Genomic DNA, 12,586 nt, shown 5'->3' on the forward strand with positions numbered 1-12,586 from the left:
ATCAAGACCTGAAGGGGAGGAGGGAACAGCCTGCAGGTCTGTGGAAGAAGAACTTCCAGGTGAAATAATAGCAAGTGCCAAGGTGTAGAGGTGGAGACATCCTGGGTATTGTCCAGGGAAGCAATGAAGCAGATGTGTTAGGGAAGAGTGAATGGGGTCAGGAGTGGTGTTAGATGAGTTAAGGAGGGTGGTGGGGGTGTAGGTGGTGTAGGACTTTTAGACCACTCTTACTTAGTGTGAGATTAGAATCCAAGACAGGGTTTCCACTGGAGGAGAAATGGGGTCAGGTTTCCTTTAAGGGAATGACTCTGAAGTGAGGAAAACTGACTGTACAAAGAGACAATATAAAATGAGAAGGAAAAAAGGAAAACCAGTTAGCAATCTCTGTACAAAAGAGAGGCAACTTTAGCTTGGAGACAGTAGAGGTGGTCAGATTCAGGATCTATTTAGAAGCGGATAGGTCTTCTGATGGACTGAATGATGTTAAGTGAGAAGACAACCATGACTGAGACTTCTTGCTTGAGCAACTGGTCAGAGGGGATTGCCATTTATTGAGATACAAAACTGTGTGGGAGGAGCCACTTTCTGGTTCATTTTGAGTTCATTTTTGAATATGGTATAAGGTAAGGGACCAATCTTATGCTTTTGTGGATATCCAGTTTTCTCAGCACCATTTGTGGGAAAGACTGTCCTTTCTCCATTGAATGGTCTTGGAAGTCTTGTCGACGCCATTTGACCACATTTATTTCTGGGCTCTCTTCTGTGCCACTGGAGTACATGTCTGTCTTTATGCCAGTACCACACTGTTTTGATTACTGTCCCTTTACACTAAGTTTTGAAATCAGGAAGTGTGAGAACTCCAATTTTGTTCTTCTTTTTCAAAATTGTTGTTTATATGTGCACAACATTGTGTAAGTTTTATATATATATATATCTGTATATATAACATTATATCTAACACTGTGTAGGTTTAAGGTGTACACTATGATGATCTGATACATGTATATACTGTGAAATGATTACTTCAGTATGGTTAGTTCATATAATTTGATGCTATTTTATTTATTTTTGGTATTATTTATTTTGATCCTTTCAGGATCTTAGTTCCCTGACCAGGGATCAAACCCAGGCCCTGGCAGTGGAAGCTCAGAGTCTTAACCACCAGACCACCAGGGAATTCCCAATGTTATTTTAAATATGAATTGTTTTCTTAATTTCCTTTTGAGGTTGTTCCTTGTTATTAAATAGAAATAAACTAATTTGGGGTGAATCCTTCCCCCCCCCGCCATATAGTATCTCTTAATATCCAGTGAAAGTAGTGTTCTGAAGAGCACAGTTTGAAAAATACTGCCCAAAGGGATATCCTAATTTTTATTGTTGTTGCAGAGTCTTTCTTTGAACCTATTTGCTTTTTCACATTATTTGGAGAACTTTCCTTATGTAATTTTTAACATTTATGATGAATCATGTTCTTATTTATTTTGAAGGAAAAAACCCTACAGAATTTGAATAATGCCCATAGTCCAATGAAAGTTAATTTATCCATCTGCCAGAACTCCCTATTTATTTACATTTCACTAATTCAAGGGATGAAGTTCAAATTTAAATTCTATTGCATGTGAACTATATGACTTTGGACATCCTGCTTCATGATTCTGAGCTTAAGCTTTCTAAACCTGTACGACAGAGTAACAGCATCAGGCTTATTTTTGTTATAATCAAAAAGTATACATATGTGTATGTCACTTTAGAGAGTGTTTCCGGTTGGGGAATGAAGAATGTGGATTGTATTTAGACTTTGATCTTTATGTTCTAAGTTATGGTATTAAACTTTAAAAAACTTGCTTTATACCCTAAAAAATGAAGACGTATATGCAGATCATATGGTCTAATAATACCATTCATTCATTTCTATTATTTAGGCTTGAGAGTGTTACTACACTTATTAATTTCTCTGATACGGTCTGACAAACTGATGTTTGAAAGCACAAAAGTGAGTGGTACTTTCTGAGGTGGGGGAGTTAGATGAGACATTTCTAAACATGATTTCTAGGAAACAATGTTTGAACAAACTAGTAAGTGAAAAGGAGTCAGGTCCTTGCTTTGTGGTAGCAATATTCCCTTCTCTTCATTATAAAATGCAATCATTTAATTTTATTTATTTATTTTGGCTGCACCACATGGCTTGCAGGATCTTAGTATAGTACCCTGACCAGGGACTGAGCCCGGGACCCCTGCAGCTCAAGTGCAGAGTCCTAACCACTGGACCACCAGGGAATTCCCCACCATCATTTTAACACAGCCCAACATACTGTGTAAGAATAAACTCATTAATAAGGATAAAACACCATTGAAATCATTGACCGAAGAGGCTTTACCTGAGATCTTTTATTTCCCTTATTCAAAATTGTGGAATAGATTTGCCCCCAAAGATTGTAATTATTCTTGTCTTTAATCTCAGTTCTCTGGAGAATTTTAAACTAACTTCTTATCACTAGCCTCAGAGGTGGCATTGCTGTTATCTCCACGGTGATAACATGCTTTCTGCTACACAGAATATAGTTGCTGTTATTTCTCAAAGGGCTTACTTCCCAAGCAGGAGAGTCCATTCTAGTGTAAAAGGTTCTAAAGGAGAAATGTCAGCAGTGTGTGGTTTCTTATTTCTTAACTCTGGTTGGAGGTAGGAAGAAGAGGAAAGAGATTCTGGTTCCCTGAGAAGTCACTGTTATCAGAGGTGGTGCATGTGTCCAAGTGCCGTCCCTGTGTTTCTGAGGTGCCTGGTGTCCTGCAGGCAGCTCTGTCCCTTGCTCAGCCTCAGTGAGACGGCAGGATTCCATATCATCGCTTCATCCCACCCGCCAAAACCCTCAGTCCCAGAAGGGTCCCCACAGTCGCTTGTCTCTCTGTCAAAACCACAGATGCTCAAGGATCCATTCATCCTTTCCTTCTTTTATTTGTTGACTTACTCACTTGCTCATCAACATGTATGTACTGAGCACAACGTGTAAGGCATTTCTGGGGATACAGAGATGAAAAAAAATTTATGTTTTCAAGGGAATCTCAGTCTATTGAGCTGAAACACAAATAGGTAATTCAACTCCAATATGATTATTGTCAGAGCACAGAGGAAGGATACCTTATCCGTGAGGTGGAGGGAGAAGGTTACACTTGAGATTAAAAGACAAATGCACTTTTTCCAATTTAAGGAGTAAAGTTTGAAATTCCAGGCACAGGGGACATCGCACGCGAAAGCACAGGGCCATAGCACCAGGCAGTTCGCTATTGTTGCTGGAGGATGGACGATGCTCCGGCTGTTTACACTGAGTCTCTGCTGCGGGTTGCCAGGCTGCTGGGAATTGAGCCTCATGTCTTAGCAGATGGCAGGGTTGGGTGGTTCCTGTCCAGCTCCACTTTCAGAAAGTGGCCATTATCCTGCCCTTGATTACCTTACATGCATCTCCTGGAGTGATCAGACTTTTTACTATGACTTTCTTGGCCTCTGCCTCACTTGATGATCTGCATGTCTCTTTCAACAACTCACTGAGATAAAATCTTTACTGCTGGTGGGGCTAGCTAAGCCTTCCCACATTTACAGCTCTGCGATTACTCCCTGCAGGCCTCCTGTGAGGCTGCATGTCCTCCTTATCTTCCCATAATGGCCAGTTGGTGGAGAGTCCCCTCTTTCAACTTCCATCTGGGTCTTCACAGGGATAGAAAAAGAGATTGTTCCAGAAATAAGTTATAGTTCAACACTTTTAAGAGAGTAGAGGACATAAAGGAGTATAAATGGCCAAGAGGAAAATAAAACAGTAAACAGTAGTAAAGAAGAGAAAATAAACACTAAAAATAGTAGAGTGATAATAGTCTTAATATATATTATTGAAATACATATAATTAAAGTGGTGGCTCCAAAGCCTTCTAGGAAGGGATGTGGCTACATTGGTTGTCTGGACAGAGGGATAGCAATTATGGCTTAGAACATGTAGTTTACGATAATGGTTTTAAAAAACATTCCGTATCTATTAATTCTTTACACAAACCCTCCACCATAAGAGTCCTCAAGTATAAAAATAATTTTGGCTTTATCTGTCATTTACCTTTATGGTACAATCTGATACCCTAGCAAATTAGGGATGTCCTGAAAAGAGCTGCTAAGGGTATGATGTGGGAAGACACTGGGAGGGGCTTGCTGGGAGGAGGAAGTGTTGTGTCAACATCCCTGAGGCTTCAGATTAGAGAGAATGCAGACATTCTTTAGGTGGCTTGCTGGGACTTGTTGAGGTGGAACTTTTCCCCAGTGTTCTGCAGGGGCTGGGGACAAGGCACTGACGGAACCCCAAGGTGCTGGCTTCACAATACACAAACTTCTAATCCATTTGCTCAAATACAATCCAAGTAATGGAAAGAAAAAAAAAATCAGACAATCTAGTCATTGGACAGCAATAAGTTAAAGTAGTCACAATGTTGCCACTGGAGTCACAGCCTCACACCTTTGACAGGGATTAGTGTACCATTTCTAGGTGAAATCCAGGCCACTGGGAATTCCCTACAGGACACCAAGACAGCTGCTAGGGTTCATAGTCGCCATGTTTGCTCTAATATATTCCTCTTGCTCCAAAGACAAAACTTGGGTAATCAACTAGTGAATTCTATGCAATTTTTCATGAGTTTCCCAGCAGAGTTTCCCCCTTTTTTTTTTCAGTTACCAGATGCTAATATGCTAATATGATGATGTTGGCTTAGATGGGGATCATAAATATTCAAATCAGTTCCATGAGTGCTTGTTATGTGCCTGGCTGTTGCTCCGATAAAAGATGAGTAAAACACAGTCCTGATCCTCAGAGAAGCAGGCTAATTGTTTGAGAGGAATGCTAAAAATGAGGTATGACGTTGTCTCACATTTATATCAGAATTATACCCTCAAATACTGAAATTCAGGGCAGTGTATGACAAAGGACCCAAATGAGCAGCCCAGATAAGGAATTTTAGTATTTATGTATGGGTAGCAGGTCACATTCGCATGGATTCACAGTAATACAGGAAGTACTGGTGAACTAGTTGTGTCAACAAGAACAGAAATGATCAGGAAAAAAAAGCTAACAGGTAGCACTTGTTTTTTTTTTTTTTCTTTGTTCTTTTTCTTTTTTTTTCAACTCTGGTTCTGTTCCTCATCCCGTGTCCCCATCTCAATGACACTGCCTGCGGTTTCCAAGCTAAGAAATGAAATCAGCCCCATCTCTCCTTTCCTCACGTCCACTTTAACTCCTATTAATTCTAGCTCAATAATATGCCATACCCCTCCCTCCCCTCTAATCCCTCAAGGCTTCTTTGTGGCCTTGGAACCTTTAACCTGGCTTCCAGGGTCCTTAGTGGTCTGTCTCCTGCCAACGTCCTTGCTTGTTGTCCCTACCTTCCACCCTACAGGACATCTGCTGCTCTAACAAGTCTGGCATGTGGGTTCAGGGGTTCTCTCCATACGTCCTCAACCCCAACTCTCTTGACCTTAAGACCAGCTTAAATGCCACCTCTGAGAAGAGCCTCTCTCAACTCCAAGATTGCATTGAAGACCTCTCCTATCCAACAACTCCCCCATTAGAGCTCCAATGATAAGGGACTGCACTTGCCTGTGTACTTGTCCCCACTGTGCCATTCACTGGCTGTCAGTACCTATTTACTCACCTGCAGAAATGGAGGTAAAAGAGTTACCTAACTTTGGGATGCTTTGAGGATGAAAATGAGCTAATAATAATGTAGCACTGAAGTTCTTTAACCTAGTGCGAAAGTTTCCACTACTGCTTCTCTTTACTAGACTGAGTTCCATGAGGTTCATGCCGGCTCACTCAAAGCTCTGCAGAATGCACTGCCTGTTGATCACCAACGCGCTAAATTAATGGACCCTTCTAGGTCTGAGGTCATGAAGACCTAACCAAGAGCCAAGCATGGAATGACTCCACACACACACAAAACCAGTTCCTGGAACACTTTTGGGCTTATAGCCCCACTTGACTCCATGACAATTCACCTAAATCACCTAAGCCTGGGGAGACCCCCCAACTTTCCTCCTAATTCACACCCCACCCACTTCATTCACAGGCACGGGTGGGATGAGGATATAATACTTTATTCACTCTAACACGGGCCGAGGGGATGTAATGAGGGGGAGGTGGGCGCGTTTCCAGGGACCCCAGTAGGGGATCCTCCCTGTCTCCCAGTTCCAGGGCAGCCAGGGCCGCCGTCCCACCCTATCTGAGACGCAGATGGCGGGGCAGGGATTTGTCCAGGTTAACGCAGGCCCAGGTCGGGATACCAGCGTGGCCCTCCCCAGTTCGCACCCCGCGGAGACAAGAATGGTGGTTCAACTGCACTCACAATCTGGGCAGCACTCGGCGGCAGTGCCTCCGGCAGGTAGCTTGAAGTCCCGGCCGCAGCCCGCGCAGATACAGAGACGGCGCCGCATGTGTGTGTGACGGTGGCTGACGAAATGCGAGCTGAGGCGGAAGCGCCGGCGGCACTCGACACGTGGGTAGGGCTGCTCGCCTGTGTGCGTGCGCGCATGCTCCTCCAGGTTGGAGTGGTGGCCGAAGCCGAGGCCACACACAGGGCAGGAGCGAAGCTTCTCGCCCCTGTGCACGCGCCGGTACTTGGCCAGCGCCGAGCTCTGGGCGAAGGGCGTGCTGCCGTCGGCGCATGCGTATGGCCGCTCGCCCGTGTGCGTGCGTCGGTGGCGCGCCAGACACCAACTGCCGCCTAAGTCGCGTCCGCAGTCCGGGCACGAGTACGGCTTCTCGCCCCTGTGCACGCGCAGGTGCTGTGCGTAGTTGGAGCTCTGCGCGAAGTGGCGGCCGCAGCGTACGGCTTCTCGCCCGTGGGGTGACGGCGGTGCTGCCGCAGGTTTGAGGCGGCCGAGAAGCGCTTGTCTCATTCCGGGCGTTCGTAAGGCCCCTCGCCCGTATGGGTGTGGCTGTGTTTGGTCTGGGCCGACTTCTGCGAGAAGCACCAGCCGCACTCGGTGCACGCAAAGGGCCGCTCGCCTGTGTGTATGTGGGCGTGTTTGGCCAATGTGGAGCGGCGCGACAAGGCACGGCGTCCCAGCACGCATGTAAGTGCGCCGGGTATGCCAACGGGGCTGGCGCCTCGCTCGGGACCTCCTTGTTGTCCATGGGGATCTTGAGTTTCACCACTTAATACTTCTCTTCACCCTCATCCTCCTCACCCTTCACCAGCAGCACCATCTCTTCTTGCATCCCTTCCTCCTCCTCCTCCTCTGTCTGCTGTTCACCAGCCATCTCGGTGTCCAGCCGCAGCTTCGGGCGCTCGCGCTGCCCCAGGCCAGGGCGCTGGGCCCACGTAGCACTTGTGATGTGGCAGACACTTTTCTAAGTTCTTTACTTTGGGGACTTACCTGGTGATTCAGTGGTTAAGACTCCACTTTCCCAATGCAGGGGGCACAGTTTCAATCCCTGGTCGGGGAATTAAGATCCCGCATGCCACATGAGGCAGCCAAACAATGAATAAAACAAGTTATTTACTTTATTACATTACTCATTTATTCCTTGCAAAAACTCTCTATGGGGTATGTACTATTATAATCATCCATGACAGTAGTCTGTGCTCTTAACTGCTAAATCCCATTGCCTCTCTCTCCAGTGGGTACGAGGCATGTTTATGAAGAAATTTAGATAGTATTTGGAAATTCTATATTGTACGTGAAGAGAGACAGTGCCATCTCTATCCCGTGGGTAGCATTTAATTGTTTCTTCAACATAGCATATTGTTTGAGTTAAAGATAGATAATATACTTTCAAAATAGAATGATGACAGATAAATTTAAAAATTTTCTTCCTTGATTTGCTTTTAAAAGAGCAGAGATAACGTCAATCTACTTATTCAAATACCTCTAAAATGATAGTTTATATTTTCTAGATATAAATTTTGTATTTTGAGATGTCGATTTATCAGACTTACTATTTGCAATTGTAAACGTAAGTGATTGATTCATACTATATACAGACTCCAAAGGAGGACTTTTCTACATATTAGATTGATTGTAGGTTTTGTAGCAAAACCCACACATTTTCCTTTATACAGTTGGCAATTTGCCGAACAGCTTTTGGGTAACTTACTAATGTGCCAATAACCTGTTTTCAGCTTCACTGTGATGAGTCCTCAGTCCTTATGTCTGAAGACAGAAAAAGACCCATAGAGAAGAATATATCACTTCTCCAGTTCTTAGTATTTAATTGGTGAATTATACTTCTAAAGAGAGAACAATCTCATATTTGGCATCTGTTATTAAATATCTGGTTTCCATCTTCTTTGGGGGTAAATTTTTAAGTTGTTTCATAAAAATTCTAACACTTTTGTATTAGTAACTAATCAACACTGATAGAAGTGTAGAGCATTTTAATTAATATCATATCTGACTGCACTTGTTCTGAGTTTAATGATGGGAGAGGTAAAATATTAATGACCTCAGAATGAATGTATGAAAACATTTTATTGGTCTTGTCCCAATTATAATTTCTTTTAACTTGGTTTTTAGTTTGAAGCATATTATTTTTTTTCAAATAAGGAAGATACAGCAAGGATATATTTATTTATTTCAACACGGATTGGTTGATTTTAATTTTTAAAGAAGAACAGAAAATGGTCTTATTAATGTGTAATGGAATATGATAGCTCTTATTTTAAATTTTTATTTGTATTTTTCATTTGTTGCATTGAGATGTTTTGGACACGTTGAGTATTCTAGTGCAAAGTTTCAAGTTCTTTCTTTGTGGTTATTTGCAAAGAAGGACAAGAATATTAAAGACTCTTGATGAAAGAGGCTGGTCTTTCTGGAAAAAGCCTCTTCATTCAAGGGCTTTTCAAAATTTGCTTTGGGAGTACTGTTTGTCATTTAACTCTTGCTTGTGTTACCTTACTTATACAATCAAATTATTTCATTTCCTTGCAGGGATATGTGTCTTAATACGCCATTTGTAAAGAGATTTAGAATTTCTGGGTGAAAGATTTTAGTGACTCTATGACATGTAGACAGAACAGACAAAGTGAACTTCAGAATTGCTGGGACATAAAACACCAGACTGATTATTTGTAGAGTCTAAAGCCACTAGAACTATCTGGAGAAAGGAAAAAAAAAAAAAAAAAGAAACAAAAAGTATGTTTATCTCCAAATGGTATTCATTGTATATTTACTCAAACAGTGATTTCTATTATTTTAATAGCAGTATTTTCCAGAATAGATAATTCTGTGACATGCAAATGAAAACCACCCCTGATTTATAATAGCAAAAATATAGTTTGATAAGTTGCTATGCAGATTGCTGACTTTCTAGTGATCATAGACCTTAAGATAAGGAATTTAGTTCTCTATGTGCATAACTTATAAATATTAACATAATAGAAAGTGCAAAACTTTAGTTAGGTCTTTTTTGTCAAGACTGTGTAGGGTTGCATGAATTGTTGAGAAGAATGTGCATGAGAAGGAAGAGCAATAAGTGAACATTCAAATATGTACTATTTCTGATGATAGAAATATTGTATTTACAAAACTATATTGTTGGAGGGAGCTTCAAGATGGCAGAAGAGTAAGACTTGGAGATCACCTTCCTCCCCACAAATATATCAGAAATACATCTACACATGGAACAGCTCCTACAGAACACCTACTGAACGCTGGCAGAAGACCTCAGACCTCCCAAAAGGCAAGAAACTCCATACGTACCTGGGTAGGGAAAAGAAAAAACAGAGACAAAAGAATAGGGACAGGACCTGCACCTCGGGGAGGGAGCTGTGAAGGAGGAAAGGTTTCCACACACTAGGAAGCCCCTTCGCGGGCGAAGACTGCGGGTGGCGGAGAGGGGAAGCTTTGGAGCCATGTAGGAGAGTGCAGCCACAGGAGTGCAGAGGGCAAAGTGGAGAGATTCCTGCACAGAGGATCAGGGCCGACCGGCAGTCACCAGCCCGAGAGGCTTGTCTGCTCCCCGCCGGGGTGGGCGGGGCTGGGAGCTGAGGCTCGGGCTTTGGAGGTCAGATCCCAGGGAGAGGACTGGGGTTGGCGGCATGAACACAGCCCTTGAGGGGTTAGTGCACCACGGCTAGCCGGGAGGGAGTCCGGGAAAAGGTCTGGAGCTGCCGAAGAGGCAAGAGACTTTTTCTTGCCTCTTTGTTTCCTGGTATGCGAGGAGAGGGGATTAAGAGCGCCGCTTAAAGGATTTCCAGAGACTGGCGCGAGCCGCGGCTATCAGCGCGGACCCCAGAGACGGGCATGAGACGCTAAGGCTGCTGCTGCCGCCACCAAGAGGCCTGTGTGCAAGCACAGGTCACTATCCACACGTCCCCTCCCGAGCCTGTGCAGCCCGCCACTGCCAGGGTCCCAGGATCCAGGGACAACTTCCCCGGGAGAACACACGGCATGCCTCAGGCTGGTGCAACGTCACGCCGGCCTCTGTCGCCGCAGGCCCGCCCCGCACTCCGTGCCCCCCCTCCCCCCCCGGCCTGAGTGAGCCAGAGACCCCGAGTCAGCTGCTCCTTTAACCCCGTGCTGTCTCGGGGGGAACAGACGCCCTCAGGCGACCTACACGCAGAGGCATATCCAGATCCAAAACTGAGCCCCTGGGAGCTGTGCGAACAAATAAGAGAAAGGGAAATCTCTCCCAGCAGCCTCAGAAGTAGCGGATTAAGTCCCCACAATCAACTTTATGTACGCTTCATCTGTGGAATACCTGAATAGACAACGAATCATCCCAAATTGAGGAGGTGGACTTTGGGAGCAACGATATATACATATTTTTCCCTTTTTCTCCTTTTGTGAGTGTGTATGTGTATGCTTCTGTATGTGATTTTGTCTGTATAGTTTTGCTTTTACCATTTGTCCTAGGGTTCTGTCTCTCCGTTTGTTTTTTTTTTTTTTCTTTTCTACAGTTTTTAGCACTTGTTATCATTGGTGGATTTGTTTTTTGGTTTGGTTGCTCTCTTCTTTCTTTTTTTCTTGTTTTTTTATTACTTAAAAACATTTTTAATAATTACTTTTTATTTTAATAACTTTATTTTATTTTACCTTCTTTTTCTTTCTTTCTTTTTTTTCCCCCTTTTATTCTGAGCCATGTGGATGACAAGCTCTTGGTGCTCCAGCCAGGCATCAGGGCTGTCCCTCTGAGGTGAGAGAGACAAGTTCAGGACCATGGTCCACAAGAGACCTCCCAGCTCCACGCAATATCAAAAGGCGAAAATCTCCCAGAGATCTCCATCTCAACACCAAGACCCAGGTCCACTCAACGACCAGCAAACTACAGTGATGGACACCCTATGCCAAACAAGACAGGAACAAAACCCATCCATTAGCAGAGAGGCTGCCTAAAATCATAATAAAGCCACAGAAACCCCAAAACACACCACCAGATGTGGACCTACCCACCAGAGAGACAAGATCCAGCCTCATCCCCCAGAACATGGGCCCTAGTCCCCTCCTCCAGGAAGCCTGCACAACCCACTGAACCAACCTTAGCCACTGGGGACAGACACCAAAAACAACGGGAACTACGAACCTGCAGCCTGTGAAAAGGAGACCCCAAACACAGTAAGTTAAGCAAAATGAGAAGACAGAGAAACACACAGCAGATGAAGGAACAAGGCAAAAACCTAACAGACCTAACAAATGAAGAGGAAGTAGGCAGTCTACCTGAAAAAGAATTCAGAATAATGATAGTAAAGATGATCCAAAACCTTGGAAATAGAATGGAGAAAATACAAGAAACGTTTAACAAGGAACTAGAAGAACTAAAGAGCAAACAAACAGTGATGAACAACACAATAAATGAAATGAAAAATTCTCTAGATGGGATCAATAGTAGAAAAACTGAGGCAGAAGAAGGGATAAGTGACCTGGAAGATAAAATAGTAGAAATAACTACTGCAAAGCAGAATAAAGAAAAAAGAATGAAAAGATTTGAGGACAGTCTCAGAGACCTCTGGCACAACATTAAATGCACCAACATTCGAATTATAGGGGTCCCAGAAGAAGAAGAGAAAAAGAAAGGGACTGAGAAAATATTTGAAGAGATTGTAATTGAAAACTTCCCTAATATGGGAATGGAAATAGTTAATCAAGTCCAGAAAACACAGAGTCCCATACAGGATAAATCCAAGGAGAAACATGCTAAGACACATATTAATCAAACTATCAAAAATTTAATTCAAAGAAAAAATATTAAAAGCAGCAAAGGAAAACAACAAATAACACACAAGGGAATCCCCATAAGGTTAACAGCTGATCTTTCAGCAGAAACTGCAAGCCAGAAGGGAGAGGCAGGACATATATAAAGTGATGAAGGACAAAAACCTACAACCAAGATAGCCCTACCCAGCAAAGATCTCATTCAGATTGGACAGAGAAAATAAAACCTTTGAAGACAAGCAAAAGCTAAGAGAATTCAGCACCATCAAACCATCTTTACAACAAATGCTAAAGGAACTTCTCTAGGCAGGAGACACAAGAGGAGGAAAAGACCTACAAAAACAAACACAAAACAATTAAGAAAATGGTAATAGAAACATACATATCGATAATTACCTTGAATGTAAA

At 43.2% G+C, this 12,586-nt stretch overlaps 1 pseudogene; it reads right to left on the reverse strand.

Annotated features, from left to right (window-relative positions):
* Positions 1-6,355: 6,355 nt before the first annotated feature.
* Positions 6,356-7,286, reverse strand: LOC136119369 (zinc finger protein 771 pseudogene; annotated as a pseudogene).
* Between the last annotated feature and the right edge of the window lie 5,300 nt (positions 7,287-12,586).

The sequence above is a fragment of the Phocoena phocoena genome, chromosome 2 (genome assembly GCF_963924675.1).
Source record: "Phocoena phocoena chromosome 2, mPhoPho1.1, whole genome shotgun sequence".
NCBI classification, from domain to species: domain Eukaryota; kingdom Metazoa; phylum Chordata; class Mammalia; order Artiodactyla; family Phocoenidae; genus Phocoena; species Phocoena phocoena.